Below are 13908 nucleotides of genomic sequence, written 5' to 3'. Positions count from 1 at the left end.
CATCAATCCGCCCCTCCAGCAGATACGAGGATTTGTTACCATTGTCATCAGGTTGGTCATGTGAAGACCAACCGTCCGCAGCTCGCCGACAAGTCGGCGTAGGGTCCCGCAACAGATACTGTGAGGATTGGAGATGGGAGACCAGTCAAGGTTGAGCTTCCGAAGGCTCAGGGTCGCGCCTTCCAGCTCACCGCCGAGGAGGCCAAGGCAGCACCAGATGTGGTTGGTGGTATGTTTCTGTTCTCTGTCTTAGTTATTGTATTTTGTGAGATGCTTATTAGTTGTGCCTGTGATTAGGTACGTTTTTAGTGAATTCTTTTCCTGCTTTGGTTTTATTTAACTCGGAGGAGAGTCAGTCGTTCGTATCTCAGACTTTCAGTAGAGGGTTTAGTGTGCCGATTGATGAGCTTAAGTTTCCGTTGCGAGTTTCGATCACCAACGAGCATGGGGTTCTGCTTCTTCAGTCTACCGAGGATGCGAGTTGGAGATTTTCGGGGTACCCTTCCCGATAGATTTGATTCCGATTTCCATGGGGGGAAGTGTGCGTGATCATAGGGATGGATTGGCTCAGTTGATTTTGCATTATAATCGACTGTGAGGGGCAGCGAATGGTAGTTTGAACCCCAAGTGGGGGAAAACTAGTGGTATACAGCGAGGGCACCAGGATGGGATCAGGGTTTTGTTCGGCGGCCAGGGCTTGACGGTATATACAACATGGGTGTGCCGGTTATTTAGCGTACATGGTGGATACACGGGTTAAGGATCAGCCCTCAGTTTCGGAGGTCCCTGTAGTGAGAGAGTTTGCTTATGTGTTTTCGAAGGAGTTACCCGGAGTGCCTCAGGAGAGGCAGGTTCAGTTCAGGATTGATCTAGTGTCGGGTGTGGCCCCTATCGCTAGGGCGCCATACAGTATGACACTGCCTGAGATGCATGATCTATCATCTTAGTTGTAGGAGCTGTTGGGTAAGCAGTTTAATCATTCGAGTAGTTCACCATGGGGAGCACCAATCCTTTTCATCAGGAAGAAGGACGGTTCGCACAAGATGTGCATTGACTATAGGGAGCTGAACAAGTTAACGGTGAAGAACCGTTATCCACTCCTGAGGATAGATTATCTTTTCGATCAGCTGCAGGGTTCATCTTGGTTTTCCAAGATTGATTTGAGATCAGGATATCACCAGGTCAGGGTGAGGGTGGAAGACATAGAGAAGACCACTTTTCGGACTCGTTATGGTCATTACGAGTTCGTGATGATGCCGTTTAGGCTCACCAATGCACCAGCAGTGTTCATGGATTTAATGAACTGAGTCTGCAGACTGATGCTCGATCGCTCGGTCATTGTGTTCATAGCCTGTTTTAATGGTTCCCTGAGAACACAAGTTATTTGAAAAGAGTGTCAACAATTAAGTTGGTGAGTTCATAAGCGCTTGTACGAATAATTGTAAACCTCTCTTTGAAATGTATTAGTATTTGTTTCCAGAAAATCCGATATTTTCCATAAAATCAGTCGTAGTCTTAAATGTACCAAGACCGAAATGTATAAGTGTTTTTCATACTTAAAATAATGATATGCAGTTTTATTTATATATAAAACCATTTGAATAATATTTTCATGTAAACTAAATGTGTCGTTGCTTCATGTGAGTTTTTATAACTGTGCTAATGACCTAGATGGCCTGTCGCGACGTTCTTCGGGCGTCAGAATGTTATGACATTTGTCATCCAAGACCCGCCGGTCTAAGTGTAGCTAACAATTAATGTTGGGATTGTCAGTCCCGTATAGATCTATACACAAGTATCACGCTCGCCACACAGAAGATTTTAGTTATAAAACAGGACTTTCGTGTGTACTTTGGAATGTACAGTGAAGACAATGTCTCACAAAGTTATTCAACGAGTTTACGTGTTTTTGTACTGAAAACGTTTGTATATGTAATTATCCCCAGTTTCACGGATAATAGAGAAAATGACATATAATAATTATATATGTATTTTATATAATTATACCTTTTCTCAACGAGTTACAAAGGGGGTAAAGTTTCGTAAACTATACTTATATAGTTTATTGCAATATATATATATATATATATATATATATATATATATATATATATATATATATATATATATATATATATATATATATATGTTCAAATGTTTCCAACAAGTATTGTGTACCTCTAACGACCGATCAGAATTAAGAAAAAATAAATTCAATAATAAAACATAAAAGGGTATAATAGTGATCTTATTTATGATAAATATGGTAAATAATTAAAATCATTCATAACCTTTAAATATGGAAATTCTGTTAAAAACACTACAAAATCACTGAGAGATCCTCTTCTAAACCTAGCCCACCTTTTTCTTTCAGCGGTTCCATCTCGTTGGTCGATGATCCTCTGCCGCTCCTTGTTGATGATGCTTCCCAAATAAACGGTGTAAAATCGATTAATGGGAAAGAGAAACCAAGACAAATAATTCTAGGAAGAAATGTGCACACTACTTGCCTCGAGGTAACAAAGCCTGATGTCATTAATGAGGTTATCGAAGAAAGAGAAGCTTATATGGCCAGCGTGTTGGCCAGATATAGAAAATTCTTGCTCGAAAGGACAAAACATCATTTGGGTAACAATATTTTTGCCTCTTATTTAATATAGCTTTATGTTTATGATCTTGTTCTATATTCAAAACCCCAATTTGGATACACAATTGATGTCAAATTTTCTCCTAAAAGTTGTAATTTTTTAATAGGGTATCCTTATAATTTGGACTTCGATTATGGTGTGTTGTCTCAGTTGCAACATTTCTCCATTAATAGCCTTAGGGACCCATTCATCGAGATCAAGTATGTTGTCCATTCCATGTAGTTTGAGGTTGGTGTATTAGACTGGTTTGCTCGTTTATGGGAGTTGGAAAAGAACGAATACTGGGGTTACATTACAAATTGTGGAACAGAGGGAAATCTTCATGGTATACTAGTCAGGTAATTTCTATGAATTTAGGCTTTTAGCTCATTTCTTGGATTTTTCAAACTTGAATACTTTATATATTGTGTAAATGTAATAGGAGATAAGAGTTTCCAGATGGGATTTTGTATGCTTCATCCGAATCACATTATTCCATTTTTAAAGCAGCAAGAATGTATCGAATGGTTTGTTAAATAGTCATAAAAAGCTTATACATCATGTTATTTACCTTTTTTTCAAGCGAATTCACAGGAATAACAGTGAAAGGAGATGTGGATCATCTTGATCTGGTCATAAAGACCCTTGAAGAAACCGATTTTATATCAACTGTGATGGGGATTTGTTTGGACTGATGATGCCTTTTGTTAAACTTGTAAGTATATGCAGTCTATTCAGTTCATTCAGTCCAAAAAAGGAATAATTATTTTGTATAAGTATCATAATGTGTATGTATTTTTTCTAGTACAATTAGCCACCAAAGGTATCTTTCAAAAACCGATTGGATTGTGAGTGTTTCAGGTCACAAATTTTTCGGGTGTCCAATGCCATGTCGCGTTCAAATAACACGATTAGAACACATCATTGTAATTAGATTAAGTCGATTATTTAGATCAAGTGACTCGGGGAATACTTGATCAAGTGACTCGAGTATTACATTGTGTTAGAATAAATTAAAAGTCTTTAATGTCTAACACCTTCTATTAGAATTTATAGTTTTATTCTTTTAAAATATACTGAAAGTAATAATATTTTAAAGTTGATTATGTTTTTTTTATTTAGGTTTTGAAGGGGCTACCATTGTTGTGGAAAATGAAGAAAACATGGTGAACGAGAATATTCTAACAGAATGTTGTTATTTTTTAAGAATTTTATTTATTTTTGTTGATATTCTTTTAGAATAAAATGTAAGAATATGTATAAATTTGTATTTAAGTTCGGATGTATAAGAATATATTAGAATATTATCATTTTTCAACCTTGGATTCAAGAATTTTGTTATTCTTCAATAATATTCTAATAGAATAAAATTATGAAAAAACATCATTCTAACAAAATAATATTCTAACAGAATAAAATCGGCAATGTTTACAAATTACATTAGAATTAAAATTGATTTAATTAGAAAAAATTCTGATTTTTTAAATTTGGAGAATTAAATATCCCTAAAAATCTGAAAATTTCCTTTTATAAATGTAGTTAAATGTCCAAAATACCCTTTTGCTGAAATTTTTGTTATTATATGGTACATGCTATATTGATATCCCATTGTAATATCATACACTCTCAAATCATATACATTGATTAATTCTATCTGTTGGTCCAGAGATGTGCATTCTAGCACACAATAGTTAGTAAAAACAAAATAACCTAAGTCTCTCTCTCTCTCTCTCTCTATATATATATATATATATATATATATATATATATATACATATATATATATATATACAGTTTATACGAGTAATGTAACGTGTTTGAACTCGTTTTTCATATCTTTATGTTTTTATCAAAGCTTTGCATGTAATAATATATGAGTTTGGTAGTAAAGCCATTTCATGTATTTATCACTTTTCGTAAATATAGTAAAAAAACGTATTTGAATGTTTGCGTCATAACGAAATTTACTTGTGTGTTACTTGTATTCCCCCCCCCCCCCCCCCCCCGACAAAAAAATATAGAAAGTTTTGTAAAATGTAGGGGTATGAACTCACCTTATGTGTATTTGCGGTTTGATAACAAAGTGAGGGTGATGATCTTCAAGTTAGAATACTTGAAAGTGTTCGTATCCTACGAGTATTTAACACACAATTTTGTGTGTAAATTAGTTGAACTAATATGAAAGTGTTATTAAAACACTAGATTTATAAAGAAACTTACCAAATCTCTTTGAATTAGCTTGGAAAAGACTTGGAAGGTAGTCTTGTAGTTGAGAGAAAACAAGGACGAGAAGAATGTGTTTACTGATGGAATGTGTAGATTGTGTTGAAGTGTTCTTAACACAAGCTTAAATAGGGTAAAAAGGTGTAAGGTGAAGTGAAATTTACATTGGTATGTGTAATTATCTCATTGGGAAAGAAATTTCTACCAATCAAGTATTACTTAGGAATATACAGATCTAAACATGTATAATTTCAACGATACAAGAAAGATCGATCGTGGGAGAGTACCTTTGAAGAAGACGAACTGAAGTTGCAGATGGATTCGGATCAAGCGAGGTAGGTTCGGTGTTATGAAGAAATTGAATGTTCCCAATCTGCTCAAGGATATGGTTGAGAGAAGAGTGAAAATGTAATCATCAAATTTTTCCCCAATTCAAAAATTCGGAAAAAAAGCGTTTATAATCAGGACGCTGTTCTTCCCCAATTCCTAAGAATTCATATGCTTCTACACAATTATATACGAAACAAAACTTCTAATCTACGAAATTTCATACCGAGGCAATTAAACATTTATCAATTCATAGATTCACATAATTGCATTGAATCTCGCATACGCCAACTCAAACATATGTAATTGAAGAGGTGTGAAATGTTAGAGATGTATGTATAGACAGATTAAAAGATAGAGAAATCTGTGCAATTTTAATGGCCAAAGGATCGTACAACTTTCAAGTTACGAACAGATCTGAACATATATATATATATATATATATATATATATATATATATATATATATATAGAAAGACATGTAAACCTAGGAATATAGATAGTGGCGCTTGGCTTCCTTACCTATTCGTTTTGGTGGTTTGGGTTTGTACTCGGCCTATGAGGTTTCCTCCTACGTATTTGTAGTCTCGAGGGCCCAATCTTGAGCATTACAAGACCACATCTTACGTGACAGTGGCATATGTGGTATGGACTCAGATTATCTATGTGCTATGACTCGTCTCCCTGATACGATTCCGGGATTTGACTGTAGCGGTTTCACTAATAAGGACACCGCCCCCCCTAAATCCCAAAAAGTTTTGGCGTGTGCCATTTTTAGCAAAATCATCCAAGATATGGAAGTCAACTTCAAGATGACTGTCAGACATAAAGCAGTCTTTGAGTGTCTGCGGGCGCCTCATGCTCAAGATTTTCTGCTAACTATCCATATTGATGGTCTTGGCCAACATATGTCTCCTGTGGAGTACCGAATTATCCTTCGTTACCGCCTCATGATTCCCATATTCCCAATTGATGAGATATTCCCAGTTTATCGCAAGGCATGTTTGGATACCTTTGGGGAACACGCGGTTCATTGTAGAGAGCTCCCTGGTTTCAAGTATAGACATGATGTGGTTCGGGATGTTCTCTTTGATTCTTGTCGGCGTGCTGGTATATCTGTAAAGAAAGAAGCGCCAGTGAACTTTTTGACGGACCCGCAGGATGGCAGGTTCACACTTAGACCGGCTGACATTTTGGTCTTTGGATGGATAGGAGGGAAGCATGCGTGCATGGATCTTACTGGTGTATCTCCTCTCATTGGTTTGGGGAGCGGATGTTTCGTAGCTGGGCATGCCGCTTTGAAAGCCGTTGCGTGCAAAGTGGTAAAGCACGATGATATGTGCATATTTAGTGTGTATTAAGTATAGTTTTTATTCATATATTAGCTAAATTATCGCATATTATGGACAAAAGGTACTTAAAAGTGTTAAATTATGTTTTTCAGTCCAAAGATGAAGCTCGGAAGCAAAAGGAAGCAAGAGAAGCGGTTAGGAGCTTGAGAGTGGAATGATGAAGAAAAACACCAAAAAAAGGCTTCTACTCGGCGAGTCGAGCCTGGACTCGATGAGTCCGGTCGAGGAATCAGAAGGATAATAATTCGGAATTCCAGATAGTTATCACAATACGGGGAATGTGAGAGGGACTCGACGAGTCACCACTTGACTCGACGAGTCGGATCGCTTATTTAAAGATAACTTCACAGATCGATTAGAGGGAATTCTGGGAAGTTTCAGAAGTGCTTTGCTGCGATTAAGAAGCCAGAAGAACCCTAGAAGTCGACAAAGAAAGCTAGAATTCAATTCCGGAAGTAATTAAGGCACAATTTCATCATTCTACTTATTCTTTTGTTTTGTCAATATGATTAAGCAACTTTAACTTGTTTGTTTGCTGTTATTTACCTTAATTATGAACTAAAATCTTTAGACTTCTGTTTGGGGATACAAAGTTGACAATATGGTTTGATTGATTGGTAGGATTAATTCCAAGTTGGTGAATTTTTGTTATTTTAGCTTGCTAAAGAACCTTGTGTATGAATAATAATTAATTTTCTGTTAATAGGAAGATAATTGATTAACATGAACATCTATTGATTATCAACCTCATATGATATGTGACCACTATACCATATGTCTAGGATTAATGAATATGAAACTAGAATTAATAAGGAAATTGAGTAAATTCATGTGCAAGCTTGTAAGATGACCATCAAACAAGAGGTTAATTAAGAATAATAAATTAATTAGCTATTGCAAGTCTAACTTAACCCGAATAATTAATCTAGTAAATATAATTAAATTAAGCAATTGGCCACTGTTTGAATTAGTTTATTTACTAAGGATTAGGGTAGTGAACATGAACCTAATCACTTGAATCGGTAACCAACGAAAGAATTAATCCATTGCACTATTACCTTGAAATCAACCATAGAGTTAACCGAGTTGAACTAAACAGAAGTTCCTTTCCAATTATTGAATCTAGTTAAATTGTTATTTTCTAGTCTTAAATTAGTTATAGTTAGTAAGTTTCTAGTCTTGTAAAACTAGAGAAAAACCCCTATTTCTTAATCAACTTAGAGAGAATTAGTTTTTAATTTAATTTGTCGTTCCCTGTGTTCGATACCCTGCTTATTTAGCTATACCACAATTGATAGGTTCACTGCCTTTTGTGTGTTATTTGATAATTAAAGTAGGTTTAAAACTAAGTGAGTTTTACACACATCAAGTTTTTGGCGCCGTTGCCGGTGAACGGTTCAAAAATTAGCATTAAAATTCTAATTCAATCGATCCTTTGTGTAAGATTCATCTTACACAAAGTTAATTTCTGTTTTTTTTAGGTAAAAAAAAACCCTGATTTTAACTTGGACTCGCCGAGTGCATTCGCCCAGACTCGGCGAGTACAACACTGAATCAGGTTTAATTTTCTTTTGTTCTTTTTACGCGTTTTTTGTTTGTTTGCAGTTGGCTCATGACCCGATGATCTGATACGCCTCTGGTTCCCCCTCTTGAAGATCCGGAAACCGCATTAAGAAGAAACAAAGGCAAAACCGTTGGAGAGTCCGCTTCTTCAAAGAACTCACCACTCAAAAACCTCAAATCTGTTTTTAGCAAGAAAAGGAGCAGCAAATCAGGAGCATCCAGTGCATCATTAACAATCGAAGACCCGATCCCAAAAGACACCGACTACGAGACCGAGGAAGAAAACGAGCCCACAAACGAGCACACATCCGAGTTTGAAGACGATTTAGCCACCGCTATGGCTAATATTGACGAAATCCCCATGGGGGAATGGAAGAAGAGGATGCGTGATGACACCAGCCCGGGACTTGTGCAACCCGCAATTCCTGCTACCGCTACTTTCGAACTAAAGGGCCATATTCTCGCTCAACTCAAGGAGATCCCTTTTCACGGGAGAGATCATGAAGACGCCTATAAACACTTGGATGAAGTAAATGATGTGGCAGATTACTTCAATGTACCCAATGTGCCTCGCGAGATCCAGCTACTACGCATGCTTCCTGTCACATTTAAAGGAGCTGCAAAAGATTGGTTGAAGTCACTCCCTCCCGGATCGGTCACCACATGGGCCAAGATGAAAGAAGAGTTCATTGACCATTTCTGCCCACCTTCCAAGATAGCCAAGCTAAAGAAAGCCATTGCCAACTTCGAGCAACAACCTGGAGAATCTCTTTATGAAGCTTGGGAAAGGTACAAGAGCTTACTTAGAAATTGCCTGCACCATGACCTCAATAGCCAACAAGAGGTCTCCATCTTTTATGATGGAGTTAATGTCACCACGAGGCAATTACTCGATTCACAAGGCCCGCTCACCCGAAAGCCACCTCCGGAAATAAAGGAATTAATTGAAGAATTCTCCAGGCACTCTAGAGAATACCACAATCCGAGGAATGAAGTGAGTCGTGGAGCAGTAAACTCGGTGAACGATGGCATGGCGACGGTAATAGCTAAACTCGATAGCCTAGACCGAAGAATGACGAAAATGGATCAAACAATCCATGCTATTAGGGTTGGATGCGAAAATTGTGGCAGCCCCCATCTTACCAAGGATTGTGATCGAGATGAAAATGGAAATATAAAGGCTTAAGTATTCTATTCTAGTGGCGATAGATACGATGAAGACTAGAGGAAACCGAAGAAGGAATGGCTCCCATATGAAGAATATAAAAAGGCTAAGGAGGAGAAATACAAACAGAGGGAGAGGGGATATTATCAAAAGGAAGAGCCGGTGACGGAAAAGAAGGCAAATTTAGAAGATATACTCACAAGGTTCATAACCGCGTCCGAGAAAAGACATAATGATCATGATGTAGCAATGCAAGAAACCAGAAACATGTTGAGGAATCAGCAAGCTTCCATTCTCAACATTGAGAAACAGCTGGGACAACTTGCACATCAAGTGAATGAAAGAAGACCGGGCCAACTTCCGAGCAACACCGAGCCCAATCCAAGAATGGAGAACGTGAGTGTAATAACCTCCAGCAGTGAAGAAAAATTTACAGAAGCACTAAGGATCTCCAAGAAGAAGGAAGAAAAGGTAGAAGAATCGGAGCCAGCCAAACCCGACCCGACTCGCCGAGTCACTCCTGTGGACTCGACGAGTCCATGCGAAAATGAAAAACCTATCATTTCTTTGAAACCTTATAAGCCTCCACTGCCATACCCAACCAAAGTCATGCCTGCAGAAAAAGTTGAAGCATACAGAACCTTCATGAATCATGTTAACGCTCTACAAGTTAATGTGTCATTTGTGGAAACAATACTTCAAACGCCTAAATACTTCAACTTGCTTAAGGTCCTTTTTGCTGCTAGGAAGGATTTGGCTGAAGTCGCAGAAGTCTTGATGAGCGAGCTACCTAAAAAGAAGGGTGATCCTGGAAATATGGTGATTCCGTGCCAATTTGGTAATGAGGTCTTCACACGAGCATTAGCTGACTCGGGGGCAAGCATCAATATGATGCATTTGTCATTCTATAAGAAGTTGAATCTACCATAACCAAGACCGGTGAATATGAAGATCCATTTGGCGGACAAGACAATAATCCATCCAAAAGGTGTTTGTGAAGATCTCCTTATAAAAGTTGACAAGTTTATTTTCCCAGTAGACTTCGTGGTTGTTGACATGGAAGAAGACCCCGAAATTCCAATTATTTTGGGGAGATCTTTCTTGAACACCGCATGTGCTTTAATAGATATATGTAAGTCTACATTGACATTGAGAGTGGGTGATGAGGCTGTGACGTTTAAAGCTATTCCAGAAATCAAGCAAGAAGAAGAAAAGATTGAAGAAGTCTCAATGATCCAATTGGATGATGATATATTAGAAAAAGAGCTTGCACGTTTAATGAAAGAGGATCCAAGCAAGTTTGTGATACACTCTGAAGAAGAAGGAGATGTTAACAAGGACTTGGATGAATTAGAAAGGCTACTGGAAGGAGCCCACTCAGATAAAACCCAAGAATCGATAGAATTCGTACCGACTCGCCGAGTCACTTTAATGGACTCGACGAGTCCAGTTGATTTGGACAAACACTTGGCCGACTTAGATCTGCATGTTACTAGTTCTTCACATACCTTGGATTTCGATAATATATAGGATTCTTTAGAAGAACAAACAGCAGAAGGAGGAAAGAAAAGAAAAGTTCAATACGCCGATGTAGCATGTCTTGATACAGTTCATTTCGAAGATGGGTTAAGCACTGGAAAGGACGCAGAGATGAAGAAAAGGAGGGAGGAAGCTGATAACGTATTCACCACTAAACCTAGAGCACGGACCATCATGGAATGTGAAGTTATTAAATTTAAAGAGAAGGAGGTTCAAGAGACGGTGAAAAAGAAGGGGGTAAAGAAGAAAAAGAGGAAAAGGGAAGCCCAAGCAGCTGAAGATGAGGCAATGAAAAGGAAAAGAGATGCATTAAAAAGGGCTTACAAGAAAAAGATCCACGCTTACAAGACCAAGTACAAATCACAAAAAGTTAGGCGTGCGTACCCGATGCTCGAAGATGACAAAACGTAGATGGGAAGGAGTCTAGCTAATGACTCCTCAAAAAGAAGCGCTTGGCGGGAGGCAACCCGTTATATAGAGTTTGCTTTCTTTTACTTTTTAGTTTTATTTATTTATTTTCCCTTCGTTTTTTAAATCTTAATCTTCCAAATCATCGGGCATGTCTGCTTGAGAGTGTGCATAAGCTAAGTGTGGGGTGAAATGATTTACAATACATAACAAAATTTTGAAAATTATGCATTTTTTTAAGCGACTCGCCGAGTCTGACCACGACTCGACGAGTCCACATGGATTTCAGAAAAGAATTGACTTCGCGACCAGACTCGCCGAGTTTGACCACGACTCGACGAGTCGGTATTATTTACAGAAAAAAAAAATTTCGAAATTACTTTTACATTGGGTAAGTAGGGTTTTAACCCTAAGAATCAGTTTTCACAAACCACACTCGTCGGGTGCCGCTATTTTCATTCTCTCTCAAGCATTCATCATTCTTCTTCAAGTTTCTTTCAAATTTCTCAAGCCCAATCCAAAAAGGTAACAAATTTCTTCCTATTTTCTGTTAAGAGCATGATTATAAGGCCATCTATGGTAGCAATTGCATGAAAAACCCGTTTTTGAGAAGTACTAAATTTCTAGGGTTTTGATTTTTCATGAATTAAGTTGTTTTGAATGCTTATTTTGGCCTTAATACATCAATACTAAGTGTTGAGACAAAACCCTTGAAAGAATTTATAGGTTTTATGGTCCAATTTGTAGTGACCCGTCGACCGACTCGTGTAGGTTGTGCGACTCGCCGAGTCGGGCCTGGACTCGACGAGTCCAGTCGAGTTACAGATAGAAGACAATTTTTAATTATATTCTGTGTTTTCTGGGTTTTGTGTATTTGTTTTGCAGAAATCATGTTCAGAAGGGGACAAAGTTCTAGTGCCAACCAAGGGGAGTTTCCATGGCTAAACTTCCCGCAAATTGAGTCCGCTTCAACAATGAGGAAATGGAAGAAGAAGCTATCTGATATTAAGAAGAAGGAGGTTTATGTGCCAAACATGATTGATTGGGAGTGGCTGCAAAGTGTTCGATATGAGGAGGAATTAGCTCCTTACCTTTTGAAGGAGTTCCAACATGAAGGCGAGACAATGATCTGTGCCGGGTGGAGCCGGGTCTTCCGTATACAAGAGCCGGTTTATTTAGAGCTTTGTTTGGAGTTTTTCTCCACGGTATCTTTTACCGGGGGAGTGGATGTGTATCACCCGGCAAGCTTTAGTTTTTGCCTTGGGGGCGAGTATCGTCAATGCTCGGTGGTGGATCTTGCCTGTCGACTAGGGATCTACGATCAACCCTTGGTTTCAACAAACATCTTTCGGGCCTTTTTGGCACACACTCATATGGTGTTCCCTGATGGAGTTACAAGTACGGGCTGGTGGAATACCATTGGAAATAAAGTTTACATCCCAAAGTCTGCACAGGAAGGGAGCATCCGATCCCCAACTCACCGCCTCATTCACCGCCTTATTTCCTCCACCATCAATCAAAGAAAAGATGATGACAAGGTTTCCAACCTTGACGTCTTCTATTTATGGAGCATAATTACACCCGGCGTCTTTTGCAACATCCCTTGGTGTATAGCTTCATACCTTGCGGAGGGTGCGGTCAAAGATCGCAAAACCTCCCGTATTAATGGTGGGATGTTTGTCACCCGATTGGCTAACTCATTCGGGTTGATGAACCGCGGTGCATGGAACTTCATGACATTGATCCCTACACCTCCGTTCAATCCCATTCTTTTCCGAAGAGCACGGATTATTGAAGACTATGGTGGTGGCCATTATGCCATCCCAAATGATGACCCCGTTATTGGTCCCGAAGCACCGGGAAGGAGGGTAAGATCAAGAAGAGAGCGGGATGTGGATGACGAGCTGCCAATGATTCCGGTCGAGAATGAAGACGTACCAATGGATTGGTACAATGTGGAGATGAGGCGGATGCAGGATCAAATGGCGCGGGGGTTGAACTTTAGCAACCAATCTCACATTCGACTTTTTGACCACTTCCATATCCCACATATTGATGGTGGAAATTATCCATTTATTCCATCTTGGGATGAGGTGATTGGTGCGAGACGAAGTGGAGCCGGAGGAAGTGGAGCCGCCAATGATGATGAGGAGGACGAAGATTGATTTTTTGTTTAAATCAAACAATTTTAATTTTCTGTTTTGTTTTTATTCTTATTTGGTGTGTATGACTTGTTTGAGATTTTACTTTGCTTAATGATTGTATGTTTTAGTTATTTTTCAGGATTGAATTAGGATTGCTTGCTTAGGATGGTTTAGAGTTATAGCAAACGGGTGTTATCACGAGTGAAAGTGAGTCAAGGAAGCGGAACTTTAACGTCAAAGTGTCGAGTCCGGTCCTTAGGGGTATGAGCAATTGAGTCCGAACATGGGGAAGAGTTACAGAAGTTTTTAGAGGCTAAAATAGTTGCAAAATACCAATTTTTTTCCGTTCAGTGGCCTACTCGTCGAGTGCACTAAGCTGACTCGACAAGTCGCCTTGTATTTTAACAAATTCTGAGAAGGCGCGCTGGTACTCGACGAGTCAACCATATGACTCGACGAGTCGTTCATTTTTTATACCGACGGACTACTGATTTGATGCTGCTACTTGTACCACTTGCTCACTTATTCTTCCATATCCATTCTTGAAGATCTTACACCGA

General features: G+C 38.6%; 1 non-coding gene and 1 pseudogene across 1 annotated transcript; one reads left to right on the top strand and one right to left on the bottom strand.

Annotated features, from left to right (window-relative positions):
* The first annotated feature begins 740 nt into the window (after positions 1 to 740).
* Positions 741 to 3797, top strand: LOC145002267 (serine decarboxylase-like; annotated as a pseudogene).
* Positions 3798 to 8813: 5016 nt separating this feature from the next.
* On the bottom strand, positions 8814 to 8920 carry LOC145003676 (small nucleolar RNA R71). Its single transcript, XR_013662123.1, has one exon. It is a non-coding gene; the product is annotated as a small nucleolar RNA R71 (small nucleolar RNA).
* Positions 8921 to 13908: the final 4988 nt, after the last annotated feature.

This window comes from Lactuca saligna, chromosome 6, assembly GCF_052625555.1.
Source record: "Lactuca saligna cultivar CGN05327 chromosome 6, ASM5262555v1, whole genome shotgun sequence".
NCBI classification, from domain to species: domain Eukaryota; kingdom Viridiplantae; phylum Streptophyta; class Magnoliopsida; order Asterales; family Asteraceae; genus Lactuca; species Lactuca saligna.
This window is presented reverse-complemented; position numbering and strand designations above follow the sequence as displayed.